We start from the raw sequence: 16,658 nt of genomic DNA on the forward strand, positions 1-16,658 counted from the left end.
GGCCCCGGGAAGTCTTCTCAGTAGGATGTTTGTGTCAGCTTTTTTTAAATTAGTAAATTGTTGTTATTTCTGATCTCATTCTCAAGAGCTATATTTCCTTTTGTACATAAATTTGTATTTGAAATTAGGTATACTGATACTTAAATATTCAGATCCCATAAAACCCGGGAACTCCCGTCTAGGAGATGATAGCCCAGAGATGGGGAGAGTTAGGGGAGGTGGAGGGTGGGGTCAAGAAGAGGCAAGTACCTACTTTAAAATGCTCTGCGTAGCACATCACATACTGGTTAATGAGTTCTGTGTTCATCCAATCAGGAGAAAATAATAAAATGGCAATGTTGGTACACGTGGTGCCACACAAAAGTAAGGGAGCAGATGGGGTTTTTGGTTACAATTTGGAATTAGAAAGAATAATCTCTCATTCACCGAATCTGATAAATCCTTTATAAAAGTTGATAGGAATACCAGTAGAACCAATTTAGGCAACCTGGCAGGCGCTGAGGCAGGCACAGTGAAAACAATAAATGTACAGTGAAAACAATAAACGGCGCTGACCAGCAAACCTCAAACAAAAGCCAAGAGTAGAAGAACTGAAGTATGTGTCTGATGTTTTTATGTATATGTTTCTTTTCTTAAATAGTCAGCAAGCAGCTGTTTTATTATATGGAAAGCAAGATCCCAAATTTGACAAGAAGTCAGCAAAAATACATTTAAGAGTTGATTTTCATGACTAAGTGTACACAAATCAAATGTTCTGCATTCTAGAACTAGCGGTAGCTGGAATGCAAAAATAAAACAAAACTTTGGGGATTTGGTCAGCTTATCTTCTGAGGTTTTCAAATGTGCTTTCTTTTGCTTTAAATTCTATTTACCTCACTTGATTAAAAAAAGAGGGCAGTAAAAGGAATAGGAAATGTATACTCTGCCAACTGATACCGACTGAGACCATTCTGAGATTTTCAGTATTATCAAATATAGGAAAGAATATACGAGCTAAAGAATACGAGCTCTGCCAAGATTAAAATCTCTTCTCATTTCAGAGAGAAAGAGCATAACATAAATCATGCTTTCTGGATTTTATATTAAGAAAGTGCATCTCTCTCTCCCTATCTCTCCCTCTCATCACACACATACATATGAAAGATATATCTTTAGATAAAAAGATGACTTATTTTTACCTCATTTTCTCATATATAATGTAAAAAAGCAGGCTTCAAAATTCATCTTCATAAAAATATGACTATGAAAATAGGATGTGACTTCCTGTAAATCTGTAATTATTTCAAAATGAAAAGTTAAAATATGTATTTAATTGGAAAAAACATGGGGGGGTCTCTTCTTTCTGTACATTCTGGGATGATTTAAATAGCAAAAGGATTTCTTTTATTGTTATTGCTCTATAGATATTCTACACTTTCTAAATTAGTTTTGGTAATTCATATTTCTAGAGAGAAATTATGTTCTTCATTTAAAGATTTAAATATAGTCCCACATATTTTTAAATGGAATAGGAAGTATTATTTTCCTTTGAGGAAAATAGGACATAAATTGTCCTCAGGGAGTTGACTTCAACCTTCAGATCTTTAACTGTATATGCCATAATAGAAAACATAATAGGAATTAAAGGTAAACAACAAATAATGCCAAAGAAGGACATGATAAAATGTTGTACCTGCATTCTCACCAATAGAATCTGAATGTGTGTTAGTTTGATAGTCACTGCACTGTATTCCTGTGTGTGTTCTTTTAAAGTGGTCACCAAAGAGCTTCTCTATTTAGCAAGTGGAAATGGTGTTACAGTTTCAGTGTATTGTATTGATCATTTTTTAATGAGAGAGGAGAAGCTCAAATAATATACTGATTTAAAAATATAGTAACTTTGTAACAGGACAACCCCCAGTGTCAATAAGAGGGAATCATCTCAAAAAAATGATAAATGTTTGGTGTTTGACTGGAAAATAATTACAACCCTCTTCAACTCTATATTCTCAGCACAGATTTCAAATGCTCCTGTCTCCCTGGAAGCCTGCCCCCTCCTGACTAGGAGGTAATTCTGGCAGAGAGTGTGGGGATGGAGTTGAGTCTGTGCTCAAGGGTAAAACAGTATTCATCTGACCAACTTCTGAAAGAAACCAGGAAAACAACAGTCCCTGATAAAGACTTTGTTCTCAATAAAAATTTGTTGAATGAAAAAAACCGATTTGATCGATAAGCCCTATGATTATGAATGATTAATATTTATGTTATTATACATTATGAAGTTAAGTTCAGAATGTATCTTTAAGCAAGTCTACTAAAAGGGAAACTTGGTTACTGAATCCTTCTGAAGGGAATAATGAAAACAAAACCTTTTAGTGGAGAGTCAAATACATTTTGAGCAGTGAGATATAAAGTCACATATATACATTTCACACAATTTATCTACCAGTAATGAAAATCTTTACTCTGTTCCAGTATTGGAGACATGTGTGCTCGTTTTCTACTCAACAACTGTGTGAAAAGCAAAGTTGTCAGCCACTTTTTTTTTTTTTAAGATTTTATTTATTTATTTGACAGAGAGATAGCAACAGCAGGAACACAAGCAGGGGGAGAGGGAGAAGCAGGCTTCCCGCCAAGCTGGGAGCCCAACATGGGACTTGATCCCAGAACTCTGGGATCATGAGCTGAGCCACAGGCAGACGCTTAAGGACTGAGCCACCCAGGCGCCCTGTCAGCCACTTTATCCATGGATGAATGATTTACTAATTTGAAATCCAGGATTTATTTGTTTCCAATCAGATATCAATAATGACAAAATTGTAAATTATTATAGTCTACCATGCTAATTATTAAGTGTTCTGGTATTTCAATGAATAAAAGCCCTACTATGTATGTAGGAAAGCTTATGACCTCTCAGACTTAAGGAAATTAGATGTGGGTTGGAAAAGAAAAACAAAACAAGAATTAAGGAAGCAAAGACTGTCTGTACTATTATAGGCTTTTAGAACTGATACTCCATTTCATGTAATGTTTATCAAAATTTTTATGTGGATTATTATTTATGTAGATATCTTAAAAATTCCTATTACCATTATATTCTTGCTTTGAAAATTTTGCAAGCTTTGTGGGTTTAGCCACTAATATAAAGCACTTCATTTCTGTCAGTTTGTTAAAAATGTGTGATTTGGCTTATTTCTAGGTGCAAGTAAGAAATGAGATTCTACTTTTCAAATTACTTTTCAGTTTGAATTAAACCCTTCATGTTTATGGGAATAGTCTGAGCATATTGGCCAGAGGCCAATTTTCTTTGTGGTGTTTTAAATCATCAGTATGAGGAATAAGCTATGCAAATAGGATCAACTGAAGAAGTAGGGAATGTTTTAGTAAGTGCTGTTGAACTTTCTTCCTATTCTACAGCATGATTTTGAAAATTATTTGGTCAACATATATTACTATATTTTTTCCTAAGCAAAATTTAATGATATGAGCTATCTTTGGGTTCTTCTGGCAGAAGCCGTATATTCTAGTGGTTCAAGTACAGACTGCTAAACCAGGCTATTTCGATGTGAATCCCTATTCTGCCACTTGAGAATTGTGTGATTTGCACGTTACTTCACTTACTGTATTTTAGTTTCCTCCACTGTGATGCAGACATAATTATAGGCTACCTCACTGATACAATGTGAGGACTCAATGGATTAAGAAAAGAAATCTTCATTACCATAGTGCTGCTCTGCAAACGGTTACCAGTTTCTTATCGGGTAAGTACAGAATTCTGGAGTAAGCACTGGACATTTTACAGGGAATTTTCTGACTATTAATTCTAATAGTAATTGAAAATAGACTTCCATATGGTCTTTTTTTTTTCACTTTCTAGTAATTCATTTTCTGCATTTTATGAAAGTATTGGCCTAGGATGTATTCCATATAAATGGGAATAAAGACAAAAAAGAAGCCCTTTACCTAAAATAGTTTGAGAGGTACGGATATAAAATTCTTTAAAAAATGCTTTGTATATAGTAAGTACTCAATAATAGGTGAATTAAATCCTTTTATTTTGTTAACACTATGTTACTAATAACTTTCTTGTAAGTATACTACCCAAAACCCAAAGTAGATGATATCCTCATATCCCCTCAAACCCCCCATACAATATGAATGTCCATGATGCCCTACAAAATCAAAATCAACTACCTTCTACTCAACTACTCTTCTCCTCAGCTTTCAAATAATTACTAATCTTTTGTCACATTTCTACGAATCCTTGATATTGGCCAGTTCTTAAAATGAAAGGAGGTAAATAAAGTAGCCCCTTTATTTTAGAAGTAATGGCTTAAATTATAGAAACTTTTCCTTCTATTGTGAAAATCATATTTTTCTTATTATGACTCCTGTGTCTTAAAAGTAACATATGCTCAAAAATCAAAGTGATATAAAAGTTTGCAAAGTAAACAATTAAGTAAGCACCCTTTTAACTCACCTACTCCCACACCTATCACCACAGTGCCTCAGTGTTAGCAGTTTAGAATAAATCCTTCTAGTCATTTAACTAAGCATTTAGAAGCATCCATAGTTGTGTTGGTTTTGGTTTAATAAAGGAGATTTTATTATACATATTTGGTCCAATTTCTTTTTCAGGTAGGGCAATAATAAATGTACCAGGGAATTAAGTAATTAAATGAAGGTAACATTCTTGGCAAAGTTCTGATGAATTAGCAACAAAATAAGTATTGTCAGTTCTTATTGTATTAATATAGTCATTTTTATCATTTTAATTACCATGATGGCTTTTATTATAGATATTTCAATATAAGAACACATAAAAATACTTGCATTTTTACTCTTTCACCAACAGTGTCTGATTCATGCATAATCATTGATATTGGAAATTATCAATCTTATTTAAATGTATATCAATATGATAGGCAACCTAGTTAGTTTTGCATACTTAATAATCATTTTTGTCACTTTATTTTTCTTGTTAGCCTGATCATATCTATTGGTCATATTGTTAATCTATTTTTAAATTTCTTCTCCCTCATTGGCTTGTCCCTTCTTCACTCCCTTCTCTCTCTCTCTACCAAAATGTGTATCCTGAGTTAGGTGTGAGGAAGCCACACTTTGAGTATATTTTCACTGTTCCCTTAGAAAAAAGTGTTAAAAATGAGGAATTTCATAATGCATGGAACAGGTTCGCCACAGTGATTGATCTTAACATTATAAAAAGAGACATATTTTGCCTGCTGGTGATACACAACAGGAGGTATACACCACAGCCTAGACAATATTCTGGCCAAAAGTGAACTTATGCTTAAAGAACCTATGCTTAAAAGAACAAAGCTTTTAAATTAAACTGCCAGTTTGTAGAAAATATAAGGAATAGATGGACATATTAAATAGTGGTGCATGAAACAAAATCCAGGGTAAGGAAAGTCTATGGAGTCAATGACTTTATTTCTTCAGAAAATATTGTATAGATATTAAAGGACTTAAATAGTTTATCAATAAAAATGTAAAATGTAGGGCTTTTAACGTGGTTTAAACAAACTAAATGTAAATTACAAAAATGTGTGAGACATTTGAAAAAACATGAACAATGACTCAATATGAGATAATATTAGATATAATCATAGTATTTTAATGAGATTTTAAAACTTATCTCCTAAAAATATGTATTTATAAATCCTGACTTACTATGGATAAAATGACATAAGGTCTAGGATTTACCTTAAGGTATGAGGGAACTGTGAGAGCTGGGTAACTGAGGGTGGAATCTATAAATGATTGTTCACATATTGCTAATTGTTGAAGCTAAGTAATGGGTACAAGAGATCCACTGCACTATTGTTTGTTTTTAGAAATTGTATAATAAAAATTTAACAACAAAATCACTGGAAAAGCTGAACTTTTTGGAAAATAATGCCCAGGAAACCGATTTCCAAAGATAAAAATGATTGTCACTTTATGCCAACATATAAAAATTTCACACAGGGTAATGGTTTAAAGATCACAGGCAAAATTATCAATATCAGAAAGTAAAGAATAATGTTTGCGTTACATAGAGGGGAAAAAATGGACTTAAACGTGTATAATTAAAGGATTTCTGTTTAATTGAGTACACTTTGAACAAAGTTAAAAGATAAATGACTGCACAGTCATATTTGTAATGTATAAAACTGACAAGAATATAAAAGAATAAAAAATAATTCTTTCAAACCAATGAGGAAAATGTCATGAAATCCATTTTAAAAGTAACAAATACTATGAATTAGGAAGTTTATAGATGAAAAACGTGGGTGAGAAAAATGATGCAAATTAGAATAAATGAGATATCACTTTATGTTAGACTAGGAAAAATGTTAATAATTTGGAAGAGAATGTAAAAGAATATTGACGCAGTGCTGAAGTGTGTGTGTGTGCGCACACGCATGCATATGTAAAAAGCATTTCTTACCGTACGTGGGCTTGCACTGAGGTTTTAAGGATGGGAGGTATTTGAATGGAAAGAGTTTGTAATTCTAGGCAATGAGAGTAACTGTCAAGTTCACAGAAGTGAAAATTAATATGTTTGTGGGGGGAGGGGGCTAGTGATGTGATTGGACTTGGTTTATGAAATTAGTTATAGCTCTGAGTAGGATGTGGTGGTGAATATATCCAAAAAGAAAAGAAAAGAAAAAAAAAAAGAGCCAAGGACACAATCTCTACTTGTTAATTTATCTAGTGAACAAGCACAGAAAAATCTATTAAAAATGGCATGCAAGCTGATAAAGTATGTTTGGTTCTATTCCAGGTCCCATAGACAAGAGAAGTTTAAGCAAGCAAAGAAGTTACCTTGACAGTGAATTGACCCTAGATAACTTCTGGTACCATTTAGTTTGTAGAGCCTTAGAAGGTATGTAGTCTTGTTCATCCAAGTATTTGAAGAACTGTCAACACGTTAAACAAGATAAGTACTACATTTCACTTTTTGGAAAATAACACAAGCAAGTTTTTCTATCATGTCAGCATTTTTGAATTTATTTTTTCTTTTAGACTTTAGAAGACTTCTCATGTGTTTGCTATAACCTCATAGGCTTATGATGCTTATAAGGCTGTACATGCATTTGAGGCCATTCAGGTGAACACGTTCCTTTTTACATAAGAGGAAACTTCCCAGACAGATCAGGAGACTTCTGCAGGGTCACTAGTCAAGTCAGTAGGAGATTGTGACTAAAGGCCTTGGCTAAGCCATAATGCCATGGCTTCCCATGACCATGACAGACTTTATTTCCTCTTTTCTCTATTGTTCCAGTGGTTCCCTCTGCCACTTTTAGAAGAATCATGACAGCTGGAAAGTTTACAGTGGAAGCAGAAATTATAAGAGACTTCTTAAAACTGAACAGAGTGCAATGTTGTCGTGGCCTAATCAGATACAGAGTAACTCGGGGTATACCTTTTAGCTCTGTGATAACTCATTTTGCTTCAGAACTGTTTTTCAGCAGCATAGTTATCTTAAAAATAGCAAACACAGGCTATCAAATATACAGAATCCTCAAAATCCGGAGAGCATTTAAAATAACGGGCAAGTTCAATACCTGAATGAAAAACACCCCTTCTTATATGCATGTTTTAATTACTAAATATTAAAGGTAAATGGGCAGGGTAAATCTTATTGTTGAAATTCCACAAGGGAAATTTTACAGTCCTATAGAAATGAGAGATTTGAAAACATTAGCCAGATATAAATGAGATATTTGGGTTCTAAGTGTCTCTGTCTGAAAAAGACCCAAACATATAGCCCAGGGTTAGTTACTTGGAAAGTCAACTGGGGAATTATGAATTTTTTTTGAAAGGGCACTGCAGTGAAAGTTTAGCTCTTATAAGGAATATTGCAGAAAAAAAATATGGAATTCTAAATTCTGATAGTGAAACAATCTCAGTTCCCACTTGGAACATTACATGACAGGAGGGTTCTAAGTTGTGACTGTCAGTGTGGAAGCAGTCTTATATTTCATGCATCTTGTTTATATGATTTCATCTGTTACATTTATATATAGGCAGTCCTCGCTTTGCATGGTAGTGTGGGACTGTGAATAATCCTATAACTTAGAGTTTCTCTATGCCTTGACAAATTGTCATACTCCTTTTTAAGTTTGGATCACATTCTCACATTTTATCCTTTGTATTTTTAATGTCATGAAATATTTCTGCGAGTTCCTATAGTGTAAAGATTTTTCTGTTTTGTTTTGTTTTTTCTTCACCAATGTCACTTCCTCTGGGACATCTTCCTTGTCTTGCTCTTCTGGCCGTATGTCCAGTGTCTCAAATGCAAGAGTATCATCCCTATAGTCAGCTATTTCTTCTGTAACTCCATCTTTATTTGGTTAGAATTTCACTTCTAGCATCATCACCTTTAATTTCCTTGCTGAACTTGAATGGGCCAATTCCTTTTTCTGATTATCCATTTTTGTAAAACATCACACAACTCCATCACTAATGCCTCGAAGGCAGCACAACCGCACACTATGCTCTTTGTATGTGAACTGAGTAGCAGGTACACAGTGACCAATCCCCGGACGACTTTGAAAGAAGGCAAGTGACTGGTCACTAATGATGATGGGCATCTAATTTACACAGTGATGTGTTAAATGAAGAGCTAGCAGGCAATGACTTCATAAAAGCACTTGGAGTTTCTATGCCATACTAACTGGAACTTGAACCATGTTGTTGGGGGACGGGTGTTATTTTATAAAACTAGTAAAACTAAATTTGTACATATCTTAGTCGTGATGCAAAGCAGCAGCTGTGTGTGTATTTGTACTTATGGATGTGAACTTGTGTGTGTGTATTCTGATAAGAACCCCTGGATCAGAGAACATTGTTTAATACAGACTCACAGGGCCTCTTGGTGGCAGCTCCCTGGACGCAATCCCCAGGGTGCCCTGTGGGAAGAGACTTGTATTACGCTGTACACGCGATGTGGTTACACCGCAGGAAAGAACCCTGAAATTATGAGTTGGAGCTTATGCTGGCACATTCACCTGTCCTCCTCTCTGGAGAGAGACGCTTCTGCTCTGGAATGTAAACATCTTCTCTGGGGAGGGGAGAAGAAAATCTCTAGTTTCACTGCTTTGAAAAGAGTTCAGGGGGTGGTAAAGCTTTAAGGCAATGCCTGATCTCTAGCTTCCAATGCATGTTTACCATTTGTTCATCCTTTAACCAATTTTGTCAGTGCTCTGCACTCACAAAGCCTTGACCATGAATATGAAAATATTCATGAAGAATTGCCTCCCAACATTGTGTTTTCTTATTTCTTAATTTGCTTTTGAGCAAAGCTAATTTTCCAAAACAAAGTAAAAGAGACAATTATTTTTTTAATAATCAGTGAAGCCAGATTAGTCCATTCTGATAGCTACAATCACAACCAGAATTAAAAATAATGGTGAAACCATAACTACCAACATTCACAAAGTACATTACTTCCTGAAAAGCTTTTTAAATACATTGACACTTAATGCCACTAAATTTTTGTAGAATATGCAGAGCAGTGTACTTATCTATAAATCATAAATGAAAACTGTGATTCAAGATATTAAACAACCTGCCAATGATTCTTTAGCTCCTTAGGAAATGCCTTAGTCAGCTTGGACAGCCACTACAATATACCACAAACTAAGGGCTTAAACAACAGAAATGTATTTTCTCACAGTTCTAGAGGCAGGAAGTCTGAAGTCAGGGTAGCAGCACGGTTGGGTTTTGGTAAGATCTCTCTTTCTATTTTGCAGATGATCACCTTCTCCCTGTGTCATCCCATGGAAGGGAAAGAGAGAGCTGTCTGGTATCTATTCTTGTAAGAACGCTACTCACTTCAGGTCAGGTCCCTACCCCTATGACTTCATTTAGCCTCAATTACTTCCATAAGTAACGACCCTACCTCCAAATACAGTCACATTTGGGGTTGTGGTTTCAACATATGAATTTGGGGGGATACAAACATTCAGTCCATAACAGTAAGCTAGAACTTGAACACAGGTTTGCTTTTTGGATTTGGTATTGGTCTGTTTGTCTGTCTGTTTGAATGTCCCCAAATACGACCAGACATCCTGTTAATAAACTAAATCTAAAGCTCTGGAGTAAGGGAGAATACCACCTCCAGAGAGTCTTAGCAATGTCTCAGGCAGGGAAGTCAGAAGCAGCATATACACAGAGCTTTGTGATCTAGCTTCTAGAGGCTTAGAGACAGACTGACAAGGCAAGAAATGGTATGACAGGAGGGCAAATTTCCTAGAGTAATGGTTTAGGATTGGTGGAAACAGAGACATAGTTGTCTCGACTGTTAAGTCTTAATAAGTAAATTACGGTGTAATGAGTACACTGTTGGCTCTGGTGAGTAAATTGTTGTCTCACACAAATTGATTTGTAGGTAATTTTTAAACCAGTGAAATTATTCATTAATTTACAGTCTATCTTTCTCTGGAAAAGATTTATTGGAAAAAACAACCAAGTGAGGTTGACATGGGTGGTCTACAGTCTTATCTAAATGACTTCGACACAGACTGTTTTGGTTCTTATTTTGGTTTCAAATATGTACCCTTTCTCCTAGGCCATTCTTCTTCCTTAAAAGGCAAGGCAATTTTCTGCAGGCCATGAGTGAGAAATATAGGTATGGGGAAGACAAGGAGAGCTCTGAATTCTGTTTTCTTAATAGAAAGATAGCTATCCATATAATGTCTCCTAAATATAAAAGCCTTTACTTAAGATTCCTTTTCTTGGAAAAAAATTGTGAAAAATTAACCTCTTAAACAAAGAGGAATCAATAGTAATATGTCTCACGTTTTAATAACTCTGTTTATAACCTCAACAGTAACAGAATGAACACAAGACATTCAATGGATGTTTAAAAATTTAAATCAATATCTTCAGTAGGAAGGCCGTTCTACTGTTATCAGCATCCAAACAGCACTGAAATTGAAAATAAATGCTAAAAAGTCAAAAAAGCCCAGAACTCTAATAGACTTCTCCAGAAGCTGACATAAATTTACCACCGTGCCCATAAAAAGTGAGGCTTTGCCAGAGGAAACTAGACTATTAAAAATGTAGAGAAACTATGTTCAAGGGGGTTTTAGTAAAGGAATTGAACTGATTGTATAGATCAATTAGCTGATCTCTACTTGTAAAAAGACTTAAACTATACAATTTTGATAGATGAATGCAAATCAAATGACCCTCCCTAAAAGACAAATTAAATGTGTGCCCTTCCACTTTGTCAGTATGTCCATGTTTTGTCAGAACCTAAATACCTCCAACATCTTAATTATAGAAGCGGGAAAGGCCAACACAGGCTTTCCTTCAGAAGATGTTACAAAAACAGAGTCCCTTCCTGCACTCTTTCCTGGGAACATTCATTTTATTTTTGCTTCCATGGGTCAGATATTAGGATTTGTGATAAGGGAACTATTCAATGAAACACCTGTGTACTTAAGAAGGAATTGTTGGAAACTCGAGATATTTTGGTTCTTAGTTTTCTTTTGATACGGGATTTGGGGTGGGATTCGTGACTTGCCTACAAACCATCCAGACTGAAGTCTAGCAAGGGCTAATGGAGAACATTATAAGGGGCATTGCCCAAACCAGTGTGTCCCAATTAGTGCTACAGAAATCTTTTTAGCAGTGTAAAAATAGTTCTTACATTTTTAAAACTTACCCATTTATTAATCCCTACCCTTGCAACCAAGCAAGTCACTTTAAAATCCACTCAAAGGGTGCCTGGGTGGCTCAGTTGGTTAAGCGACTGCCTTCGGCTCAGGTCATGATCCTGGAGTCCCGGGATCGAGTCCTGCATCGGGCTCCCTGCTCAGCGGGGAGTCTGCTTCTCCCTCTGACCCTCTTCCCTCTCATGCTATCTCTCATTCTCTCTCTCAAATAAATAAATAAAATCTTAAAAAATGTTTTTAAAATCCACTTAAAAATATTAGGGAGTATTTAGGCATATTAATGTAAGGCAAAAATATTGTAGTTGTTATGGGAATGGTTAATACTTGATATTACTGGCTTAAATTTTGAAAATAAGCATAGAGTTAAAACAATATTATTACTGTTGCTCTTCTAAAAATCACCACCAAGAAAATGCAGTTGGAAAAGTCTACTTATAAGAAGACTACAAAAATTTTTTCTTTTTGTCAAATGACAGAATTCTTTGGTGGAATAAGTCTGCTCCCACGTCCCTTGCCCTCTGCTTCTATCTGTATCAGTTTCCTGTGGTGAGTGGCTTCTCACCTCTATTCATGATGTAAGCCTACTTTTGAGCCTTAGAGTCTGTTACTTAAGAGTTTGTCTTCCTCCCTCATAGAAGATAACACCCTCCCACACATGAGGGAGTGAATTCTTTCTAGAGAGAAGGCATCACCACCAGTGTGAGTGATTTCTGAATGATGTGAGGCCTTAAGCATAAATGAAATGTAAAGAGTGGAACCATCTTGATTTTCTCTTCATAGAGGATCTCAGTAGGTCACATGCGTTTGAAATTTCTGTTTCCATAAGCTCTTTGATAGACCTGGCAGATTGCAACACTTGAGTTTTCCTAGCTTTTCAGCAGATATACAACTGTTTTCTATGAATGACCTACTTAAATTTGACTATAAAATAAATATGTATGAAGTCATTTCAATTGTATTGTAATATCTAAAAAATAATTTTTGGTAATATAATCCACTACATTTTTCTTTAATAAAACTCTGGAATACTGTAACCTTGAAAATCTTTCCCCCCTTTACTATGCCTGCATAATTTTTGAATTAAAGTCCTGGGGTTTAATAATATTTTTGCTTTTACAGTTTATCATCCATCATAATCATTTCTCCATTTCTCTACCTCATGAATTTAAATGCCATGTTAGTAATTGCTGTTTATCTTTCTTCCAAGACTTAGTTTCCTCTTTATTAGTATGTGTGCAGTTTATGAATAACAATACATATTTAATTGCTCAGAAATCTAGACGATAAATCACAGTAAATTGTCAGATTTGAATTTAAATGAAACTTACATTTAATAAGGAACAATCATATATGCATATATGTCTCTATGATGCTATGTGCAATATATTTTACATGGACTGGCTCATATTTACCCTTTAAAAGCACCACGAGAAAGGACAGCTTAATTCTAAGAATATTCTGCACCAAGTATATGCAAGTTTTCAATAGATTGGCAGGCACATATTTTAAAAAAGTTCTAAGCTTGAGAAATGAATTATTCGACTAAACTTGATTCTGTATATATTTATTCCTTCCCATTTCTTTCCCCTTTCTTCTACTGCAACAGAGATCTAATAGGCTTTTGCTTAACAACTCACACATATTTTAAAATGTAGATTCAAATCTAATATAAGTTTGAGTTAGCAGACATTCTGCCTATTGAAATTTTATCTCTGGAATTAAAAAAAATCTTAGCAATATAAAAGAGGAAAATAAGAACTTTTTTTTTTGCATAGAGAAAACATTTGAATAGTGACAATCTGATACTTGAAATTTCAGAAAGCTACCTAATAAAAAAATGCAAGTATCGGTGCCGACATGACCTGCTGCTGAAGTATTCCCCTTACATTTGACTTTTAAAGACTAACAAAGTATAAATGCATAGCATTCACACTATTGGCATAACATTTTCACATAAATATAAACATTCTATTTAAAGGTTTAAAAATTATAATTCCTACAAAGGTGATACTAATTTGTTAAAAATAACTTTAATGATGGCAACTATTTTCTCATGTATTAGAATATGACAGAATTCATTAAAAATGTAAACTAATACTGGTTTATCTCTAGATAGATAGATAGATAATGTATGTGGCTTATCATGTAGTGCAAACTGCTGAAGAATTAAGGGTAGATGGTAATGAACAAGAATATACAATGAACATACTTTTCATGAAAAGCACAGTGTTTCCAGAGTACATGACAATACCTCATACTAGAAAGCTTAGTAAAGATTAGTAAAGATCTGAGTAACCTCTCTACTAACCTGTTCATATTCAAGAGGAGTCCTGTAGATTAAATTTCCAATCTGTTCATCCTTTAAGTCTCAAATAACATGAAGTTTCCTTGACTCTCCAAAAAGCATCTAATTTCCCTTCAGAGTGCCTTAATTTCCCCATCCAGTTGGCAGTACTTCAAACTATATGTGTTTTAAAAGCAGAAAAGTAAAACAAAAATAAAGTACAAAAGAGAATAAGAAGCTTAGTTTGTAGAATTTTGCCACCTTTTAATTTATGATCTGATTCCCCCAAATCTGTATAGATGGGACTCATGAATCTGCTATTTCCTCTGTTTCAATTCCCATGTGCTTTTCACAGTGTAAGCATCTTGCTGCACTCCTGAATGTTGATTCAGTGTATTTTTGGTATATTAAGACATATTTCTCTTACAGCAATTTTTTTTTTATGCCCAAGCCATAAAGTTTATTTTGTATTCAAACCAAGAAACAGTGATCCGATTCAATGCTTTTCTGAAGGAAGACTGGCTCTTTTGGGATTTTGAGAGATGGTAGAGGGGGTTGATCTCGGACACCACAATTTTTGGGGAAATGGAATACTATTGTTGACCCTAAGTAATGTCCATCTTTCTGCATATTTTAGAACCTAAGCCACACAGACCCACACCTAAGAACCTAACTATACACCAGTATGTAGGAAACCGCCCCCCTTATTCATGAAAAGAGCAAGACAGGGAACAATAAGAAGTAAACAAAAGATAGCTGCCCTTTGGGGGATTAAATTTTGGTGGGGGAAAAAAAACTAATGTTCATGCAAAACACAATAAATAAGAACAACTTTTGCTTAGTATTCTGAAACAGGCAAAGTAATGTGATAGAGAACAGCTGAAAGCATGGGGTGGACATGGTTACCTTAAATAATGCAGTCATAGAAGCTAGGGTTTCTGAGAGGGAGGCTTACAGTGTTATCTCAAGATTAAGGAGGAAACAAGCTTATGAAGAGCCAGGGAAAGAGTGAAGGTCTGAGTGAAGGGTATGTCAGAAAAGGGAATAACCTATCCAAAGTTCCCAAGGCAAGCAGCTTGATTTGTAAAGAAAGGCATGATGCCGGAGTGAAGCCAACATGGATATGGGGACGAGAATGAAGATGGAGACATTGGCCCAAAACAAGTTGTCCAAGGCCTTATAGATCAAAGTAAGAGATTCAGAATTTATTGTGAAAGCAGCTGTTACTCAACAAGCTGAAATGCAGCTAGCTATCTGATACCAATGTTGTAGAAGCACAGGGTACACTTGACCAGATCCCAATGAGAGGCTAACATTCTTTTTTACATTTTGATAAGTTATTCTCAAAAATCTAAAGAATTGTATATATTTATAAATATATCAAGGTGAGCACCATGGAGGAAACCTTACTGCTAGACAAAATGTTTCCATAATAGTCCCAGCAGCATCAGCTTTAAAAAGAATCCCCAAAATGGCTATCGGCATATTTGTTCTCTTTCTTGGGCTTTGCAATCATATTTTCAAATATTACCAACTCTCCTCAAGTTTCTCAACTCCACTCCTGCCAAGAAATAACCTTGTTTCTTTGTTCACAGAATAAATTTAGAAAGATGTAAGAAAGAAACCATTAGATAAGAACTTTTAGGTGGATCAACTACAAAATATCCAAAAATCCTATATCTATACTCTTCCTTGTCCTACTTCATAGATACAATAGAGGACCTGGCCCTTCTAACAGCAGTCCTCCTAACTATGCTTAAAATCCCAGTTCATCTGACATCACCAGAACTACATTATTTCAATCATCCCTTTTCTCTCTTGTATATACAGTTAACCGTTGAACAATGTGAGGGTTAGGGCACTGATCCCCTATGCCATTGAAAATCTAGTACAACTTTTGACTCCCCCAAAACTTAACTTCTAATAGCCTACTACAGACCAGAAACTTTACCCATAACATAAACATGTTAGTTAACATGTATTTTGCATGTTATATATATTATATACTGTATCCTTACAACAAAGTAAGCTAGGGAACAGAAAAAGTTATTAGGAAAATCCTAAAGAAGAGAAAATACATTGATAGTTGTGTACTGAATTTATTGAAAGAAAGTTTGTACAAGCAGACCTGAGTATCTCAAACCCTTGCTGTTAACAGTCAGGATCCTTTTAGACACACTCAACATTCTCATTAAGACCAAGAAGAAAAAAAGAAATCCTTAACCCCATATCCTTGCCCACCAATCATCTGATCTCTCTTCTTTATTTGACCGCTAAGCTTCTGCCAGAGTTGGCAGCACTACTGTGCTCAGTAGTTCTCACCTCCTGTTCTCTTCCAAGCACATTCCATTTCAAACTGGCTCCATCGTTCCACTAAGATAACTCGACACTGTCATCAATGACCTCCACACGTCGATACGAAATAGGAATTTTCAGTGCTAATATTACTGACCTCTCTGCAACATTAATACCACAGACCTCTTCCCCTCCTGAAACCACTCTCCCCTTTAGCTCCTGTGCTAAAGCACTGTCTTGGCTTCTCTCTCTCTTCTTAAGGTCTTCCTTCTTGGCCTCATTTCCAGTTTCATTCAGTCTTGATTATTGTAAGGCTCAACTCTAAGGTCTCTCATCTTTTCAGTCCTTATTTTCTTCCTAGGAAATATACATATATATTTTTAAAATTCACAGATGGTCTTTAATTT

Source organism: Eumetopias jubatus, unplaced genomic scaffold (assembly GCF_037043125.1).
Source record: "Eumetopias jubatus isolate StellerSeaLion01/CBP00866 unplaced genomic scaffold, mEumJub1_p1.0 scaffold_1, whole genome shotgun sequence".
Taxonomy (NCBI): Eukaryota; Metazoa; Chordata; class Mammalia; order Carnivora; family Otariidae; genus Eumetopias; species Eumetopias jubatus.